An 18,189-nucleotide genomic window follows, 5' to 3' on the forward strand; every position below is an offset into this window, starting at 1 on the left:
GTTGCATCACGCAAGCTCACCCCAACACCTGGAGCGATCACCTACCTTGGGTAGAATATGCCAACAACACTCTGCCGAATGCCTCGTCAGGCATGTCCCCGTTCCTTTGTTCGTTGGGGTACCAGCCCCCATTGTTCCCCACGCAGGAACGGGACATAGCAGTCCCCTCGGTCCAGGCTCACATCGAGCGTTGCTCCAGGGTCTGGGAGCAGGCGCGCTCGGCGCTCCTCCGTGCCTCTGAGAAGTCCCGTGCGCAGTCCGATCGTCACCGTGCGCCTGCGCCGGTTTACAACGTCGGCCAAAAGGTATGGCTCTCCTCCCGATCCCTGCCTTTGAAGACTGAATCGGCGAAGCTCGCCCCCCGGTTCGTCGGCCCATTTGAGGTCATCAAGGTGGTGAACCCCAACGCTGTGCGTCTTCGGCTCCCTGCTCATTACCGGGTGCACCCCACGTTCCATGTCTCCCAAGTCAAGCCGGTTTCCACAAGTCCCTTGGCCCCCCCTGTTCCGCCCCCTCCGCCGCCTCTGTCGGTCGACGGGCATCCGGCCTACAGGGTGGAGCGGCTTCTGGACGTTCGCCGCCGTGGCCGGGGGCTCCAGTACCTGGTCGACTGGGAGGGCTATGGCCCGGAGGAGCGGTCCTGGATCCCGGCCCGGTGGGTGTTGTCTCGTGCACTCATCCGGGATTTCCACCGTGCCCATCCCGGGGCTCTTCGTCGTGCGCCAGGTGGCGCCCGTAGGCGGGGGGGTCCTGTTAGGGCCTCCGCCCCTCCCTCCTGACACCTAACCCACCTGGGGCAGGTGCACATGTTTTTATCTGATTACAGGTTGAGACGGGTGGAGCGGCCACAGGTGAGGGCAACTAACAATCAGCCTTCCTTAAAAGCCAGTGGACGCCACCACCTCGTCGCCCGATCAACTCGTCTGGTTACTTCCGTCAGTTGTATCTCGCATTTCCTTGATTCATCGTTTTGATTACTAGTTGCTGACATTTTTGCTCTTGCCCCAGGACTTGTCTTATGCGCGCCGATTGTCGGATTCCACGCCTGCCTCTCCCCGAGCCTCCGCTTCGCCTCCCTGCTAAGCCCTCCAAGCCTGACGTCACCCGCCTTCTGCCTCGACGCCCGTGTCATCATTTTGTTCACCAATAAAATATCCATCCTCACAACCGGCTGTCTGCTTTGGGATCCCCTCCTTGCTCACGCCTCCCTAACATTAATAGACTGATGCCTGACGGTATTTGGCAAAGTTTTCTTATAAGGTGATAAACCGTGCTAAGTGCTAACACGTATTGTAGTTATTCACTCAGACAGGATTTTTAGTGTTTTTAATTTTGTTGTTGTTTGATATACAGCCTTAAAAGTGTCTATGACAGCAAAAACCATGTTTATTTCATATTGCACGCTGTATTTTATGCTCATGAATGAAATGGACCGCTTGGATGTGTGTGGAAGCGATCGTTTTATTTATTCAATTTTTGAATCCCACGCCATGAAAACTAGTGTCTTCCGGCTCCAGTCTCGGGTTGAGGAAGAATGCGAATGTGACGTCACTAGGCCTGCAGCTATCAATTATTGTAGTAGTCGATTAATCAATGAACTAATTAGTTCGAATAATTGAGTAATCGGATAAGGAACATAAAAAATGTAAATACCTGACCTGAGCCTCAAACGGTATAATAAAATAAATAAATGAGGATATAAGTGCAACAAAAGAAAAATTGACTAACTTACACAGCAAGTCATCTAGTTTAAATGCTATAAAATGCCAACAATGCTCTTAACAAATAGTTCAAACACATACTCCCACAAAAAATGGCTAAATGTACCTTTAAACTAAATTACGAATGCATTAAAAAAACATTAGTTCAAACAAAAACTTAGCTTATGTTGGTCTTAACAGGGAGGTGCTGGATTCAGCCATGTGAAATGAGGCAGACTAGAGGGCAGTGTATCCAACCAAATCAATGAAACTAAATGCAAACACTTTCAAAACAAACCATTACAACACCACTTTAATTAAACGAGTACGCGAGGCAGCAAAATTTAATTTGAATATTTTTTTTCTAAACGAACACTCGAGTAAATCGATTAATCGTTGCAGCACTAGACGTCACCCAGGGTCAGCATCTCACAACACAGCCATTGCTTTATAGCATGCAGATGGACTGCAGATTCAGCTGATTTTGCGGTTTAATTCATTTATTTTTCGCATCATGCCAGCCCAGTGTGCTGCAAGCTTTTGTTGCTGCACCAGGGAGAGTGGTGTGGGGCTTTTTGGATTTGCAAAAGATTCTTGTTCATCGCGATGGGCAAAACAAGTCTGACAATCAAAAGACCATTGAATGGATGGCTAAGTGAGTAAACTTTGTGTTTTATATTATGTCAAATACTGGAATCATGGCGTTTTAATAAGGAGGTGGCTTGCATTTTGTGGGTGATAAAACTAAGCACTGTCTGCCCACCGCAGAAAAAACTTGGAAATGCCGCTCGGTTCGGGTTAGCATGTCGGCTAGCTGTCATGCCTCCTGCTATGTTTACACTCTTTCCTCCGTCTCTGAATCCAGGGCAGGGAAATGACAAAAGCCTAACTAACTCCGGTGGCATAAAATATCATTCGGGAGGTGAAAGAAGGTGACACTTTTCACCATTATGCAGTAATTTTGCGATGTCGTACTCAATAAATGCATTTGATATTCCATTTAGCACAAGACTGTTATTTGTCATGACCATACCATTTATTTAGCAATTGGGGGAAAACACTTAGATAAAAAGAATATCCTGTAAAAATATTGGAGTAGAGAGATTGAAACAATGACAATTTGCTGCTCTTGTAGCAATATTCCTTGTTTTAAATCGTCCCCCTCAATGGGCTGAATTCTAAATTAGCTGATATCTTGACCCTGACGATGTCATCCCCCAACTGGGGACGCTAGAGTGCTATTATGACAGGCGGGACTAAACAGCAGATTAAAAGACTTAATTTGTCGTCACCTGCGCTTTGCTAAATTCTTGTATACAGTCGAATCGTCTCAAAATATGATTCTAATTCACATAATAATGCTATTTAAGTTTTTTTTTTTAATGCTGTCACAGGCACTTTAAGCTTAAGAACTTGTTAAATAGCTAAACTTTAAAATCGATTTTTTTAGGTTGAAAAGGGATTTGCTTGAATAGAGGAATGCTAGTAGAAAAGAAACACAACCAGATCCGGCTGACTCGTAGGCACACTGCTTCAGACTTAAAAGGTTGAGGATTTGAACCCCAGCTCAGCCGAACCTATGTGAATTTTTCCTGTTTTTGAACATTGTTGTACTTTTTTTTACCAATATGAATTAAATTATCTTTGGCTATAAAAGATGAACATGTTGCACCAATATGTCTTGGCTTCAAAAATGGTTGTAAATTGAACGGATGGATTCCAAGATAAAAGGCAATAATGTTTCACTGCGTCAAAATTTTCAAAATTGACATTTCCTAATTTCACATTCCATGAACAGCAATTATTGATTCAATGTTAAATTATCATTTTGCTGTGCTAAGTCACATATACATTACTATGTGTATAGAAATATATGTATTTATTACACTTAAAAAAAACAATGGCAAAAGACTAAATTTACATTTTTGTATTTTTGTGATATTATGTGGTATTTTATGATTTTATCGGTGATGTTGAGGATAATTTTGATTACTGATAAACTAGTGGTATTTGTGATGCAGAAGCACAAAAGCTGTGTGATCTCATAGTTTCTCTTCAGGGGCTTGAGTGCTCTCTCTTTGCATCTCTAGTATAAAGAGGTGGAAGTAGGAGAGGGTTAAATGTGCTCACCCTGATTTCCTCCAACTCATTCTTCCCATCCAGGATATGATGGGTGTCTATTTAACTTCACACTTGAGGAAGAATTAGTAGGATTTCTCGAGGAGTGTGAAACAATGGGCCTTGAAACAAGCAAGGGTTTTCCGCTGCTGTCCACATGCCAAACGCAAAGGGGACAGAATTCAGTGAAGTGCTCTACAGATGAATGTAAGCAAGCATCTCCTGCTCACTCTTCCACTTGTCCCTCTATTTTACGTCCAGACTCACTCAAGATTGTGATGGATTCTTCACGTCGCTCTGCCCTTTGCCATTCCAGTTTCATTTATTCACTCCTGCATGTGTATACATTCATTATGTGCTACTCTCCTTTGGTATACTCCATATTAAACCGATGTATACAAAAAAAGAGCTCTTTACTTCTAAAAGTTTTTGAGTACCTGTAAAATAGATTTTGTGGAACAGAATATCATCATGCAAAATTCAGAGGATACTTAGCAGCTGGAATCTAGATTGAGCACTTTGGTTACTGAATGATCCGCACTACCAACTGTGCCACGGCTGCAGCCTAGACAAATTTGGAAAAACTCATGGCAAAAAGATGTGATGTCTCATTACTTATCATTTATATGTTATTTATACAATACTCATTATTCATAATGTCCATTTTCTGAGTCTTTTTAACTGTCCAAACTTGAGGAGGCCTAAAAAAATCCCTAATAAAGAGATAATACCATATTTAATTTGTTAAGCAAAGCCACCTGCAAACTGGGAAGTGTGTAATACGTGAGTACAGAGGGAAAACTGCTTTTAAAGATTGATTTTTTGTCAGGCACTTTACACGAGAGCGTATTACAATAAAGCCCTTTTCACAAACATATCCAGGGAAATTTCCTTGTGAAGTGACCAGGATTTACTCGCGTCATTGCTTTAACGCATTTAGAGATGTCCCGAGAATGATGCGGGTTGGACACTTTCAATGACAGACTTGTCCCGTGTTGCCCACTGGCGCTCTCTGTGCTGGGAGGGCTTCTGGCGCGATTTTATAACCCGAACATTACGTCATTTTTGGTCGGCATCGGCTGTCACAATGTTGGTCAAATCGTGTTTTGTTCCGGAGGGAGCCTTGCCGACGTCGTAACTGCAGCCAATTCAAGCTCATCAAGACTGTATTTAAGCCCAGGTGATCCAAGAGAAGGGTGGAAGAAAGAATCCCACTGGCTTGGGAAGGAAGAATCTCGCTGGCTTTGTTTTGTTGTCTTATCGCCTCTCTGCCTACAGCTTAGGTTAGTATTTTTTTTATTATCCTCAACAACTGCACCCTGCCTTTCTCAACACATTCCCGCAACCTTGGTATCATTTTTGACAATAAACTCAGATTCGACCACCACGTCAACCATATCACCAGAACTTCCTTCTTCCACCTCAAGAACATAGCCCGTCTTCGCCCCTCCCTCACCTTCTCTACTGCTGAAACCCTCATCCATGCCTTCATAACCTCCAGACTTGACTACTGCAACAGCATTCTCTTCGGTTCTCCATCCAAACTCATCAATAAACTACAATATATCCAAAACTCTGCTGCACGCCTTCTCACCCGGACCCCCTATAGGAACCACATTACCCCCGTCCTCCACAAACTGCACTGGCTTCCTATTTCATACAGAATTCAGTTCAAAATCATCCTTCTCACTTACAAAGCACTCAATAACTTGGCCCCGCCCTACCTCACAGACCTTCTCTGTCCCCACACCCCTTCCCGTCACCTCCGCTCTTCTAATAGAAACATCCTCGCACCGCCCAAACAAAGAACACACCGAACTGGGGGGACAGAGCCTTCTCCGCTGCCGCCCCCTCCCTTTGGAACTCACTCCCAAAACCCATTCGTCCATGTTCAGACCTTCCCACATTCAAAAAACTGTTAAAAACTCACCTTTTTAAACTAGCTTTTAACTTATAATTATTTTCTTGTTTTGTTCTGTCCACGTTGTTTGCTGTTTCTGTTCCGACTGTAAAGCGTCTTTGAGCATTGGTAAAAGCGCTCTGCAAATAAAATGTATTATATTATTATTATTATTATTATTATTTTATTGATCCCCATTGACCCATTGTCACGGACCCATTGTGTTATTCCACCTTTTCCGCGATCGCGTGTAATTTTGTATTTAATAAACCCTTGAACGCATCCCTCTGTTGTTTTCTGATTTGAAGTACAACCTTGTTTCCGCAGTACCAGATCCTAACATCGGGTACAAAATAAACCACGCATTTCCAAAGATGGACGATGGACTCTCATCCTCAGTTCTACTGTCGCGGACGCATTGTGTAATTCCCCCTTTTCCATGATCACGTATAATTTTGTATTCAATAAACCCTTGAATGTTTCCCTCCATTGTTTTCTGCTTTGAAGTACAACCTTGTTTCCGCATTAGCGGACCCTAACATCAGCGACAAAATGAACCAAACATTTCCAAAGATGGACAATGGACTTTCTTCCTTGGCTCTACGATAACGTAGCAATTTAATTTTGTTATGTTTTCAGTTTAATTTAGCTTTTTCCAGCTTGCTATGTTGACAGTTACAATGTTTGTTTATCGCTTTTCGTCTTACTCCGAAGAGGGAGGAAGTGACGATCGGCTCGCTATGGTATTTACATCATCAGCCATCGTGCTGTGACTCGGGAATTTAACGCCTGCTTTCACGCACATCACTTTCCGGGACATTATACTAAGACGTGACTTGTGAAATGTCCGCGTAATCTTCGTGTTAGTCAACCCTGGAAATTGTTTTGACATACAACTGCTGCACGGTTAATCCCGCGAGATTCCCGGTGTTTCGGAGTGTGTGAAAGGGGCTTAATTTTTAGTTCTGTTTATAGTCACGTAAACGATGTTGAAAGATTTGCAATAAGTTTTACGTGTGTTCTAATACTGTAAATATGTATTATATGTACTTTTTTTTCAACAAAACCACAGAGGACTCAACAACCCCCCACACAAGCTGTATTTTCTTACGATGGCTGCTAAATGGCTTCATTGGTATAGCACGGTGACTTCGCTCAATGAAGCAAGTAGTGGTTAGGCATGGGTTTGGTTTGAACGCCTTCTCCTTCCTTCTCTTTTGAGGTCACTCAGCAGGAGTGGGTGGTGTAGTAAAAGAGGGTACTCCTCCCCCACCTTAGAGTCACAGTGTTCACCCGCTCCTCTAACACTCCTTTCTGTCCCTGTACGCTAGACTTCATCGGTATTTGCTTTAAAAAAAAAAGCTGTTCCGCCTCCTCTCACTTGCTGCCTTCTTGGGCTCTCCAACACACACATACAACCCGAGCACCCCACCGTACTTTTCTCCAGAAAAATAGAGGGAAAGGAATCTGATCAATAAAGCACGATATGTGTAGAGCAGCGATGTGTGAAAATAGGGGCTAGAGCAGCATACAGTACATACACATCGAGCCCCTTGCCCCACTATACACACACACACACGCACACACACAGGCTGGGTTGCAAAGATGAAAGTGACATGACCACTATAGGTCTCTGAACGCTGCAGAGCGGAGCCCCTGAACTGAGACTGAATGAGCTGAATAGGCTCAGCCTTTCTTTACTCCTTTCACTCCCCATAGGCCTTAACTGTTGGAACTCTTCATTCCTCACAATAGGCAAATGCACTAAAACTCTTTTTTTTTCCACCCATGCAAATCACTTCGGCTCTGACTAAGGTTGTCAACATAAGACGAGGAAAACATACACTCTCAATGAAAATTGGATGTTATGTGTTTGGTTAACTTTTGTAAAATTAACTTTTCGTTGTGCTTTTTCTTTGAATTATTTGGGTTGTGCTCATACTGCAATTCTTCGGCTGAATTCCCTTTTTTTAAAGATGCGTTCACAAAACTGAGGGAAACCAAAACTATTCTTTTGTTGTTGTTGTTGTTGTTGTTGTTGTTTTTAACTGAATTCCACGAAACCAAATTTTATGTGAAATGCCTTGGCAACACAAAAGTATTCACAGAACTAGTGCTGCAACGATTACTGAATTAAATCGAATTATTCGATTAGAAAAAAAGCTTCAAACTCCATTTTGCAACTTCAATAACTCGTTTAATTACAGTGACGTTGAAATGGTTTGTTTGAAAGTGTTGTACAGTATTTAGTTTTATGGATTTGGGAGAATACACTGCCCTCTGGTGGGAACTGTGAATATGACATAACTCTTGTCTGGCTGAAGAGCAACTGCTACCTGTTAAGGCCAACATAAGGCCGCAAGTTTTTGTTTGAGCTAATATATATGTTTATGCATTCGTAATTTAGTTAAGAGGTATATTTAGTAGTTTTGGGTGGTAATATGTGTTTAAACGATTTGTTGAGAAATTTATTTTAAAAAATGTTTGAATTTTATAACATTTAAGCTAGCGGACATTTGCTACTGAAGTACGGTTAATTGGATCTACTAAATTTACATATTAATTCGACTAATTAGACATTTAACTTAATGTTTTGTGTTAAATCCTTTATGGTCAAAACTGTCTTTTTTGCTTATAGTTTTGCATGTGTTTGAGTTAAAGCTTTACAAAAATCAATAACGTCACGTTTAGTGGGGACAGAAAAGGTATTTTAAATAACTGATAAGCATAAAAAGTAGCAAATCAATACATGGTTGTTTTTAAATACATTTTCATGAAAGTATTTTTTGGACTTAGACCCTCATGTATTTTTTAGACCGTTTTCTCATGTACACAAGTTATTTTTAAACGCATTTATTGCTCCTGTGAAAGTGCAATTCTATAGAGTTTGAAGAAACACTCTATTTTTATTTTTTTTGTATTTGCATTTAATGCTCTTTTAAAAGTGCAATCCTGCTGCCAAATTTAGGTCATAATTATTGTTATAGCAAGCAAAAGCCTCTGTTTTACATCTCATAAAATTATTCTGCAAAGTATTTAATGTTAGTTATCCGATTACTCGATTAATCGAGCTAATTAATCAATGGATTAATCGATTAGTTAAATAATCGATACATACAGAACTTTGCAGCCGTGATAGTAGAGCTGCTCCATATGACAAGTGCATGAAAATAACTACTTTAATTAACTTGACATTTACACGAGATTAAAAGTGAAACTCATAAGGCCAAAGATGAGTTTAAAGATCATTAGCAGTGTCTGAGAGATAATAGTAAAAGCCAACAGCAAATATAGTTGCTAAAGGGGCCCACAAAGACGTCAAGTGTTTGTTGACTACTCAGTCTGAAGAGCAAACAGAAAACTTTGAATCTTTCAACAAAAAGTACACATATCCCATAGCTCTGTGATGCTGTATGTGTTCTTGCTGCTACTGCATTCTCCACACGCTGATGTTTATTTATTTGTGGCTTAGTTGTATTAAGAGATCAGGAACTGTGATTGCCTCTGTATTTACTTTTTCCACGCAGACAACTAAACTAAAAAACAAACAAAAAATAATCAAGCTATTTGTATTGCACTTATTATAACGTTATCATAGACGAAATATTTAAAACTGTATGACTTAACATAAAAACACGCAGTTTATCTGAAACAAGTAATGCAGCGTTTTGGCATTTGAGTTTCATGTGCATTGGCGCCTAACTTTCCGATCATTTCTCTTTGCATAATGGATCAAGTTGCAAAAGGGAAAAAATTGTTTGGATTCCGATGTCGGATAAGTTCAAAGTGCAAATAAGATGTGAAGCTGTCTTCCGTTGACACGCGATGCAAAACGAGGTGTAGGTGGATGGCACCCAGCAGTAAAACACTTTTTGGCTGGTTTTAATTGTGAATAAGAATGCGTGAAAGGCGTATTCGTCAGAAAAGAAAGTTTAGTGAAAGTTACTTAAGACATGCATGTTAGTGTCAACATCACCACAAACTTCTCCTTACCTCCACCGTCGAAACTTTTCACTTCGTAGCTGCTGTCGCACGACTCTTCTTTTTGTCCAATTTTTAACTTTTACTGTCCGGGAATCCACAGCTAAAAAGGAACACGGCTCTAACTCGCGTCTCCGAGTGTGACGCAAAACTCCATGTACAAAGTTCGTTAAAGTTTACAGACAACGCAAAGTTTTCGAGCCTCCTCAAAGGGGAGCAGAAAAAGTCTCGTACGACTTATTCAGCCAGCCCATCATCTCCTCACACCAAAAAGGTGCGCTCTGTGGTTCTCTCTATGTGTGCCTTTCAGCTAACAGCCGTGAGAGTTTTGGTAAAAGTTAGCAGGAGCGAAATGTGTTTAGAATCGGCTTGGCGGACAGTTGCTGAGAAGACATGCGGTGGTGTTGAGATCATCAGGGCTGCTGATCTGTTTTCAATCCGACCCCCGTCCCCCCCCCCCTCTTCTTCCTCCTTCTCCTCCTCCTCTTCTTCTCTCCCTCCCCATGCTCCCTGGTGAGTTGGGACATTTGCTGCACCAGATGGGACGGGCTAACTCAATCCAGCAGTTGCAGACTTGTCATTGAGTTAGATAATGTTACATTTAGTTTTCAGTTGTTGTAGTGCTTAATAAAAGTGTGAGTTATCTAGTTGACTGAGTAAGAATAAAAGTAGGTGTAACATGCCGTAGACACATTTTAAATGAATTCCATTCCAATGATCACATCGCATTACATCCCACCGAAAGGGGTGTTGTTCATGTTGCACAAAAGCAGTTAAAGTTTCGGTTGGACATTGTATTACACACCAAACTACTGTGGTATGAAAAACTATCCCAACCTTTTGGAATTTCTGACATTTCGGAATAAAACCACCATCAAATATGATCTGATCTTTGTCAAAATCACACAGATGTAAAAAGAGTGTCTGCTTTTAAGAGCATACGACATGAGAAAAAAAGTCTTAAATGGCATTATTATGTGAATTAGAATCATATTTTGAGACGATTCGACTATATACAACAATTTAGCAAAGCGCAGATGACGAGAAATTAGTCTTTTAATCTGCCGGTTAGCCACGCCTACCATTATAGGGCTCTAGCGTCCCCAACAGGTGGATGACGTCAGTGGGAGACTGGGCTCATCGGTTTTACTATTCAGCTCATTGAGTGGGAACTATTCAGAACGAGGAAAACGCAACGAAGAGAGCCGCAAAATGTCATTGTTTCAGCCTCTCTACTCCAATATTTTACAGGATATTCTTTTTATCCAAGTATTTTTCCCCAATAGCTAAATAAATGGCTTGAGAAGGACCAGTCAGCCCGTCGAGGGGGAACTGTTCACGACGAAGAGAGCTGCAAAATGTCATTGTTTCTGTCTCTTTACTTCAATATTTTTACAGGATATTCTTTTTATCCAAGTATTTTCCCCAATTGCTAAATAAATGGCATGGTCATGACAAATAACAGTCTTGTGCTAAATGGAATATGAAATAATAAAAATGCACTTATTCAGGACGACATGGCAAAATTACTCCATAATGGTCAAAACTGTTGACTTCACCTTTACTGTCGCACCTCCCGAACGATATTTTATGACACCTAAATCGGACATATGTCATTTCCCTTCCCCGGCTTCGGAGAATGGAAACAAACCAAGAGGCATGACAGCTAGCCGACATGCTAACCCGAACCGAGTGATGTTTTAAAGTCTTCGAAGCGGAAAATCACACATAACTAGCCCGGATTATTTGACATGACGACTGAGTTGTCGATTGTCTTTGCGGATCGGCAAACCGCCCAGCGGAGAGCAATTTACAGTTCATTCCCCGGAGGAGGGCGGCTGAAGTTGTTGTGCAGCTAACTTGCAGCTAATGTGCACGAGGAGAGCTTTTTACATGCTTATCAATGATCAAACGTAAGTAGTCCTTTATTTAAAGAGAGTTTGTAGTGTTTACTTTGTAATCGCTGTATTAATATTTGACATAATACCAAACAAGATGTTTACTCACTTCCTTGTAAGTCCAATGGTCCCACAGTAGTAGGGCTTGGCTAATATCCACAGTGAAAGTGAATGGGAACCTTTTGAAACTCCAAAAAGGCGCACACGCCTCTCCCTCGTAAAGCAAGATTTTTCTGCAGCCGTTTGGCTGGCGTGATGCGAAAAATAGACGTATTAATCCACAAAATCAGCTGAATCCATAGTCCTCATACACAACAGGACGGCTGTTTAGTGAAGAGGACGCCTTCACCCGAACACGTCACAGCGCCCTCCTCCTCAATGCAAGACCGAAGCTGGAAGTCACTCATTTTCATGACGCGGGATTCAAAAAACTAAATAAATATAGCGATCGCTTCCACACACATCCAAGCGGTCCATATCATTCAGGAGCATAAAATACCGCGTGTATTATAAAATGAACATGCTTTTTCGTGTCACATGCACTTTAAAGAGAATGATAATACTAAGGGGCTGTGAGACATCAATAGAACCGTTATGTGGCAAGATAACAAATATTAATAAAGTTAACAAAAAAATAAATCACATTCATGAGCAATTATCGAAAATAGATCGAAAATTACGAACATTTCCGAAAGTATTCCGGAAACCCCCGAATGGGGCTTTGACGTCACAGCCAGGAAACAAAAAGTCGAGGCAAGTGCCATCGTTGTTTATTGACGAGAGAGTTATGTTTGTGTTTTATCAAAAAATCGCTAAAATGGTTCAAACCTGTCATGCAATGTGGCAATGTAGTACCCATGAGATCCCGAACGCGAGAAACAGAGCTGGACTACGCAGACAATGAGTAAAGTTCGTCCGTGCAAAGAGGGCTAATTTTGCAGACCCAGCCTCCGGGACGGTTTTGTGTAGTGCGCATTTTACTCCTGAAAGCTATTCGAACTATGAACAAATGAAATCCGGTTTTGCTAAGAAATTGCTCCTGAAAGCAGATGCGGTGCCCACAATACACGCGCAGCCACCTAAATGTCCCGAGATATCAAGAAAGAGGACGATGACTGGCACTGATGAGACCACCCCAGGCAAAGCAAAGTGAGTACTCTTTTATAATTAAAAAAAAAACATCACACATTGGATATCGGACTGGACACATGTATAAATTATCGCTCGTAAAATATATCCAAAAAATCCTCTAATCCCATTCATATTTGTGTCTGTTGGCAGAAAGAAAACCTATGATAGCACAATAAATGATAATTATTCTATACATTATTTTACGATCACGATGTATTAGCTTCACAAAAAGAAATGCAAAACAAACCATTCGGTGTTTCCCACACAATCTGTTGCCGGTGTTTCATCAGTGTCATTGCTCCCCTCAATGATCGTTTCATTAGGCTGCATTGGCTTTCGTTTGGGCTCAAATTGATAAACCAAAACACCAAAGAAAGGTTCATAACTCTCCTCGTCACCATTAGAAGAACGTTCGTTAGGTCGGATTCGTCGCCGCAACTAGAAACAAAATTGTCCGCCATCATCGCCGCCATTCAGTACTAAGCACTGAGTGCACTGTGTTTCCTTGTTGTGACGTCACGCACACAATATGCTAGATTTCCGGGATCTCTGGCGCTGGTCATTTTAGCTTCACAATCGATCCAAATTTCTATCATTTTCTTGGTGTTGCGATGTGTGTAATTACACGAAGTGGAATGATATGAATCCAAAAGGCATGCGTTTATTGATAAATGATGGACTATTAGCATTTCCCCAGGTGTTTTCATACACTTTAACTAAAACCACCCCAATTATTCATAGGTTTTCATATTTTTTGAGGATAGAATGCAAACAATGACAGATGGGGGAAAATAGGTAAGTGAACCCTCTGCCCAAGGAGACTTAGAAAGCAAATAAAACCAATTTTTACCAAACAATTTACAAAAAACATTTTAGGTGAATCGCTCTTGAAGCTCATCATGGGAATGGCAAGTGTGTGCAAAAATGTAATCAGAGCAAAGGGTGGCTACCTTAAAGACATAGGCGGAGTTTGACTTTTGAGGGAGGGGGACAAATCATGTTGATCACCCCGAAACGCAGTGTCAGCAATAACATTAACTTACAAGATATATGCTGGGATAGTAGTTTAGCTGATGCGCGTACATACTGGCATCCCAGCTGTGTGTGTGTGAGCGTGGATGGAGAAATTCTAAAACGAAGTTGCTTGCAGACATAAGGAAGTAAAGCGGAAGTACCTCGGAAACGTGTCTATCGGAAAGTCAATTACATGCAATGAGATTTTCGGCCACATTTTTCTGTGAATGTTTCAAGCAGTACTTCTCAAACAGCGGGGCGTGCCACCCCCAGGGGGGCGCAGAGCGATGCTGGTGGTGGCGCATGTGACCTCGGCGAACATACTTTTTTGCTGTACTAGAATAAAGTGTACTTGCACATCCACCCAGTGAGTGGCAGTAGTGCTCTCATTTTCAGAGTGTGCGCACATTTTTTTCAAACAAACAAGTGCACAAACAGCAAAGAAATATGAAGAGCTGAGCGCCGTTTTCGGGCTGGGCTCACGCAGCAATCCACTGTCTTCTATGATTCTCACGTGTCTGCCCGAGAAACGCCATGTTCGGCTTGGGAGCGTCACAACGACCACCCGCACCTCTGGATTCCCTTGGCCGCAGAGGATGTGCCGTTTTCGGGCCGTTTGGCCCTGACTTTTTATACAATGGGAGACGAGGAAAGACCACTCTGTTTACTGTGTCTAAAAATGTTTGTAGCTGACAGCGGGAAGCCAAAGCTATTAAAAGGTCACTTGAAGAAATTAGACCCCAATCTCATTGACAAGCCGCTTGATTGTTTTTCAGCGAAAACGTGCCGAATTTTGCCAACAATCATCCCGCTTTGCCAGGGTTACATCAGTGAACCAGCGAGCACTCTTTAGCATGCTCAGTGCAAAAAAAAAAAAAAAAAAACCCACACCATTGCAAAGTAGCTGATACTGCCTGCCGCAAAAATAAAAACTGTCACTCTGTCCAATGACACTGTTGTTTTTGGTCTATTCATTTTAGTTTTTTCAGTCAAATTGTTTGGCATATTGTCCCTAATTACAGTGGGGCAAATAAGTACTTAGTCAACCACCAATTGTGCAAGTTCTCCTACTTGAAAAGATTAGAGAGGCCGGTAATTGACAACATGGGTAAACCTCAACTATGACAGACAGAATGTAGAAAAAAACAGAAAATCACACTGTTTGATTTTTGAAGAATTTGAAGAATTTATTTCCAAATTAGAGTGGAAAATAAGTATTTGGTCACCTACAAACAAGCAAGATTTCTGGCTGTCAAAGAGGTCTAACTTCTTCTAACGAGGTCTAACGAGGCTCCACTCATTACCTGTATTAATGGCACCTGTTTTAACTCATTATCGGTATAAAATACACCTGTCCACAACTTCAATCAGTCACACTCCAAACTCCACTATGGTCAAGACCAAAGAGCTGTCAAAGGACACCTGAGACAAAATTGTAGACCTGCACCAGGCTGGGAAGACTGAATCTGCAATAGGTAAAACGCTTAGTGTAAAGAAAGCAACTGTGGGAGCAATTATTAGAAAATGGAAGACATACAAGACCACTGATAATCTCCCTCGATCTGGGGCTCCATGCAAGATCTTACCCCGTGGCGTCAAAATGATAACAAGAACGGTGAGGAAAAATCTCAGAACCACACGGTGGAACTAGTGAATGACCTACAGAGAGCTGGGACCACAGTAACAAAGGCTACTATCAGTAACACAATGCGCCGCTAGGGACTCAAATCCTGAACTGCCAGACGTGTCCCCCTGCTGAAGAAAGTACACGTCCAGGCCCGTCTAGAGAGCATTTGGATGATCCAGAAGAGGACTGGGAGAATGTGTTATGGTCAGATGAAACCAAAATGAAACTTTTAGGTAGAAACACAGGTTCTCGTGTTTGGAGGAGAAAGAATACCGAATTGCATCCGAAGAACACCATACCCACTGTAAAGCATGGGGGTTGAAACATCATGCTTTGGGGCTGTTTTTCTGCAAAGGGACCAGGACGACTGATCTGTGTAAAGGAAAGAATGAATGGGGCCATGTATCGAGAGAATTTGAGTGAAAATCTCCTTCCATCAGCAAGGGCATTGAAGATGAGACGTGGCTGGGTCTTTCAGCATGACAATGATCCCAAACACACAGCCAGGGCAACAAAGGAGTGGCTTCGTAAGAAGCATTTCAAGGTCCTGGAGTGGCCTTGCCAGTCTCCAGATCTCAACCCCATTGAAAATCTGTGGAGGGAGTTGAAAGTCCGTGTTGCCCAATGACAGCCCCAAAACATCACTGCTCTAGAGCAGATCTGTATGGAGGAATGGGCCAAAATACCAGCAACAGTGTGTGAAAAGCTTGTGAAGAGTTACAGAAAATGTTTGGCCTCGGTTATTGCCAACAAAGGGTACATAACAAAGTATAGGGATGAACTTTTGGTATTGACCAAATACTTATTTTCCACCATGATTTGCAAATAAATTATTTAAAAATCAAACAATATGATTTTCTGTTTTTTTTTCTTCCACCTTCTGTCTCTCATGGTTGAGGTTTACCCATGATGACAATTACAGACCTCTCTAATATTTTCAAGTGGAGAACTTGCACAATTTGAGGTTGACTAAATACTTATTTGCCCCACTGTAGTTCCGTTAATAAGTTAAGGTTGCTAATCAATTTGATTTTATCATTTATTGATTTAATTAAATTTTATTTTTCAGTGTCAAATGGTCAAAAAATGTAGCTCGAGTGTATTCTTACAGTTTGGATGTGGCTTTTATTTATTTATTTATTTATTTTAATTCTGGCAAATTGATGTGCTGTAAGTCCTTTCTGTTACAAACAAAACAATGTTAATAAAGTTGTACTTTTTTGTAAATTGAGCTATTTTACTCTTTTTTTTCTTTAAAAGAAAAAAATACACAATGTTAGGCAGAGGTTTACTTATAATAATATTTTCATAGACAAATCATACTATTTACAGTGGCGGCAGAGAGTTTGTGGGGGGGCAAAAGATTTATGTCTCCTTGGGGGGGCGTAACAGAAAATAATTGAGAAGCACTGGCTTAAAGATACTAGAATATCATACATGTTTTAAGCTATTTCACCTTTTTTTGCTAAATTCATAATTTACCTCCGGTGAGAATTTACAATGTAAATAGTCATGTAAATAAAGAAAACGAACAGATGAGAAGATGTGTCCAAACTTTTGGCCTGTACTGTATCTCAGTTGAGTAAAATTAGAACAAATATTTTTTTGTACCCAGGGCCCTTTGCACAGTTCTGCCTCGTCTTTTTCGCACTATTCTGACACCAAAACAGTCGTCACCTAAAGCTCTCTTCAGCACCTTCACTTACCTAACTACACATCGATTTGGTAAGTAAATATTTTATCCTTTTGTAAACGGTCGTGTTACCTAAGGGAATGTGAAATTTCATAAAAGAGTTAAATATTGTAGTGACTGTTATTGATCTCTTCCGCCGCAACAGATGATGGGTAGTTGTGGCAACCATGACTGAGAGTAGTGGTTGCTGGTTTTAGGTCATGTGTGTTCTGTTCAAAAAAGTGTGTTGTTTCTTACCAAATCGATGTGAAGTAAGCGAAGGTATTCAAGAGAGCTCTGGTCTTACTAAAAAGGCTATGCCACTGGTTGTTCATTTCACATCACACCAAGCATAAACAAAACATTCAGCAGCGTGTCAAGAGCCAATGTCGTTTGTGCCTTAAATGCATTTTTGAGCATTTCGAAATAGTTTAATTCCCCTGAATTAATCCATTGAGTGTTCTCCATTCATTTTAGGGGGAGGTCATTACTGTTTGAAAATGTGTTATTAATTAAATTAGGATGTGCTGTTTATATTGTAGAATTATTTCAGGTAAAAAAGAATGAAGCTCACCTGTGTCTTGGTACCTCACGATATGATACGATTTGCGATATAAAGCTTACAATAACAATGATCTGACGATATGGTGATACAACGATTATCGATACATTGTTCAGGAAATCATTGTAGGATATTCTACAAACAACTAATGAACAGAAAAAAACAAGCTTCTGCTGTGAATTGGAATGAGTCTATCACTAGTAGACGTCCAATCCATTTGAACTGAGAGGGTGGCAGCGAATGAACCTTCGTTCATTCGCTGCCATCCCTCCCACTTCAAACGGATTGAACGTCTATAGCCGTCAGTGGCAGCCAATGCCAGGCAATGAGGTAATTTTGGCCCATTTAAGGTCATTTACCTGTTGATTTTCAGTTACTTCCTGTTGATTTTGGGGTATTTTATGGGTGACTTCCTGTTTATTTTGAGTTACAGATCAGGAAGTGACCTGGGAATCACCCAAATGAATCGGCAGTGACTCAAACTTAACAGGAAATGACCTGTAAATGCCCTAAAATGAACTGCAAGTGATCTGTAAATGCCCTGAAAATCAGACAGAATGACTGTGACTGCTCTGGTTTCGAATGA

At 41.2% G+C, this 18,189-nt stretch overlaps 1 protein-coding gene across 3 annotated transcripts in view; it reads right to left on the reverse strand.

The window, feature by feature from the left end:
* The window catches only part of gli2a (GLI family zinc finger 2a), a 153,560-nt gene extending 143,437 nt beyond the window's left edge, over window positions 1-10,123 (reverse strand). For all 3 annotated transcript variants that reach the window (XM_057852013.1, XM_057852012.1, XM_057852011.1), the window contains exon 1: window positions 9,712-10,123. The gene's annotated coding sequence lies outside the window, so the exon portion shown is untranslated. The remainder of the gene's footprint in view (window positions 1-9,711) is intronic.
* Window positions 10,124-18,189: the final 8,066 nt, after the last annotated feature.

This window comes from Corythoichthys intestinalis, chromosome 12 (assembly GCF_030265065.1).
Source record: "Corythoichthys intestinalis isolate RoL2023-P3 chromosome 12, ASM3026506v1, whole genome shotgun sequence".
Taxonomy (NCBI): Eukaryota; Metazoa; Chordata; class Actinopteri; order Syngnathiformes; family Syngnathidae; genus Corythoichthys; species Corythoichthys intestinalis.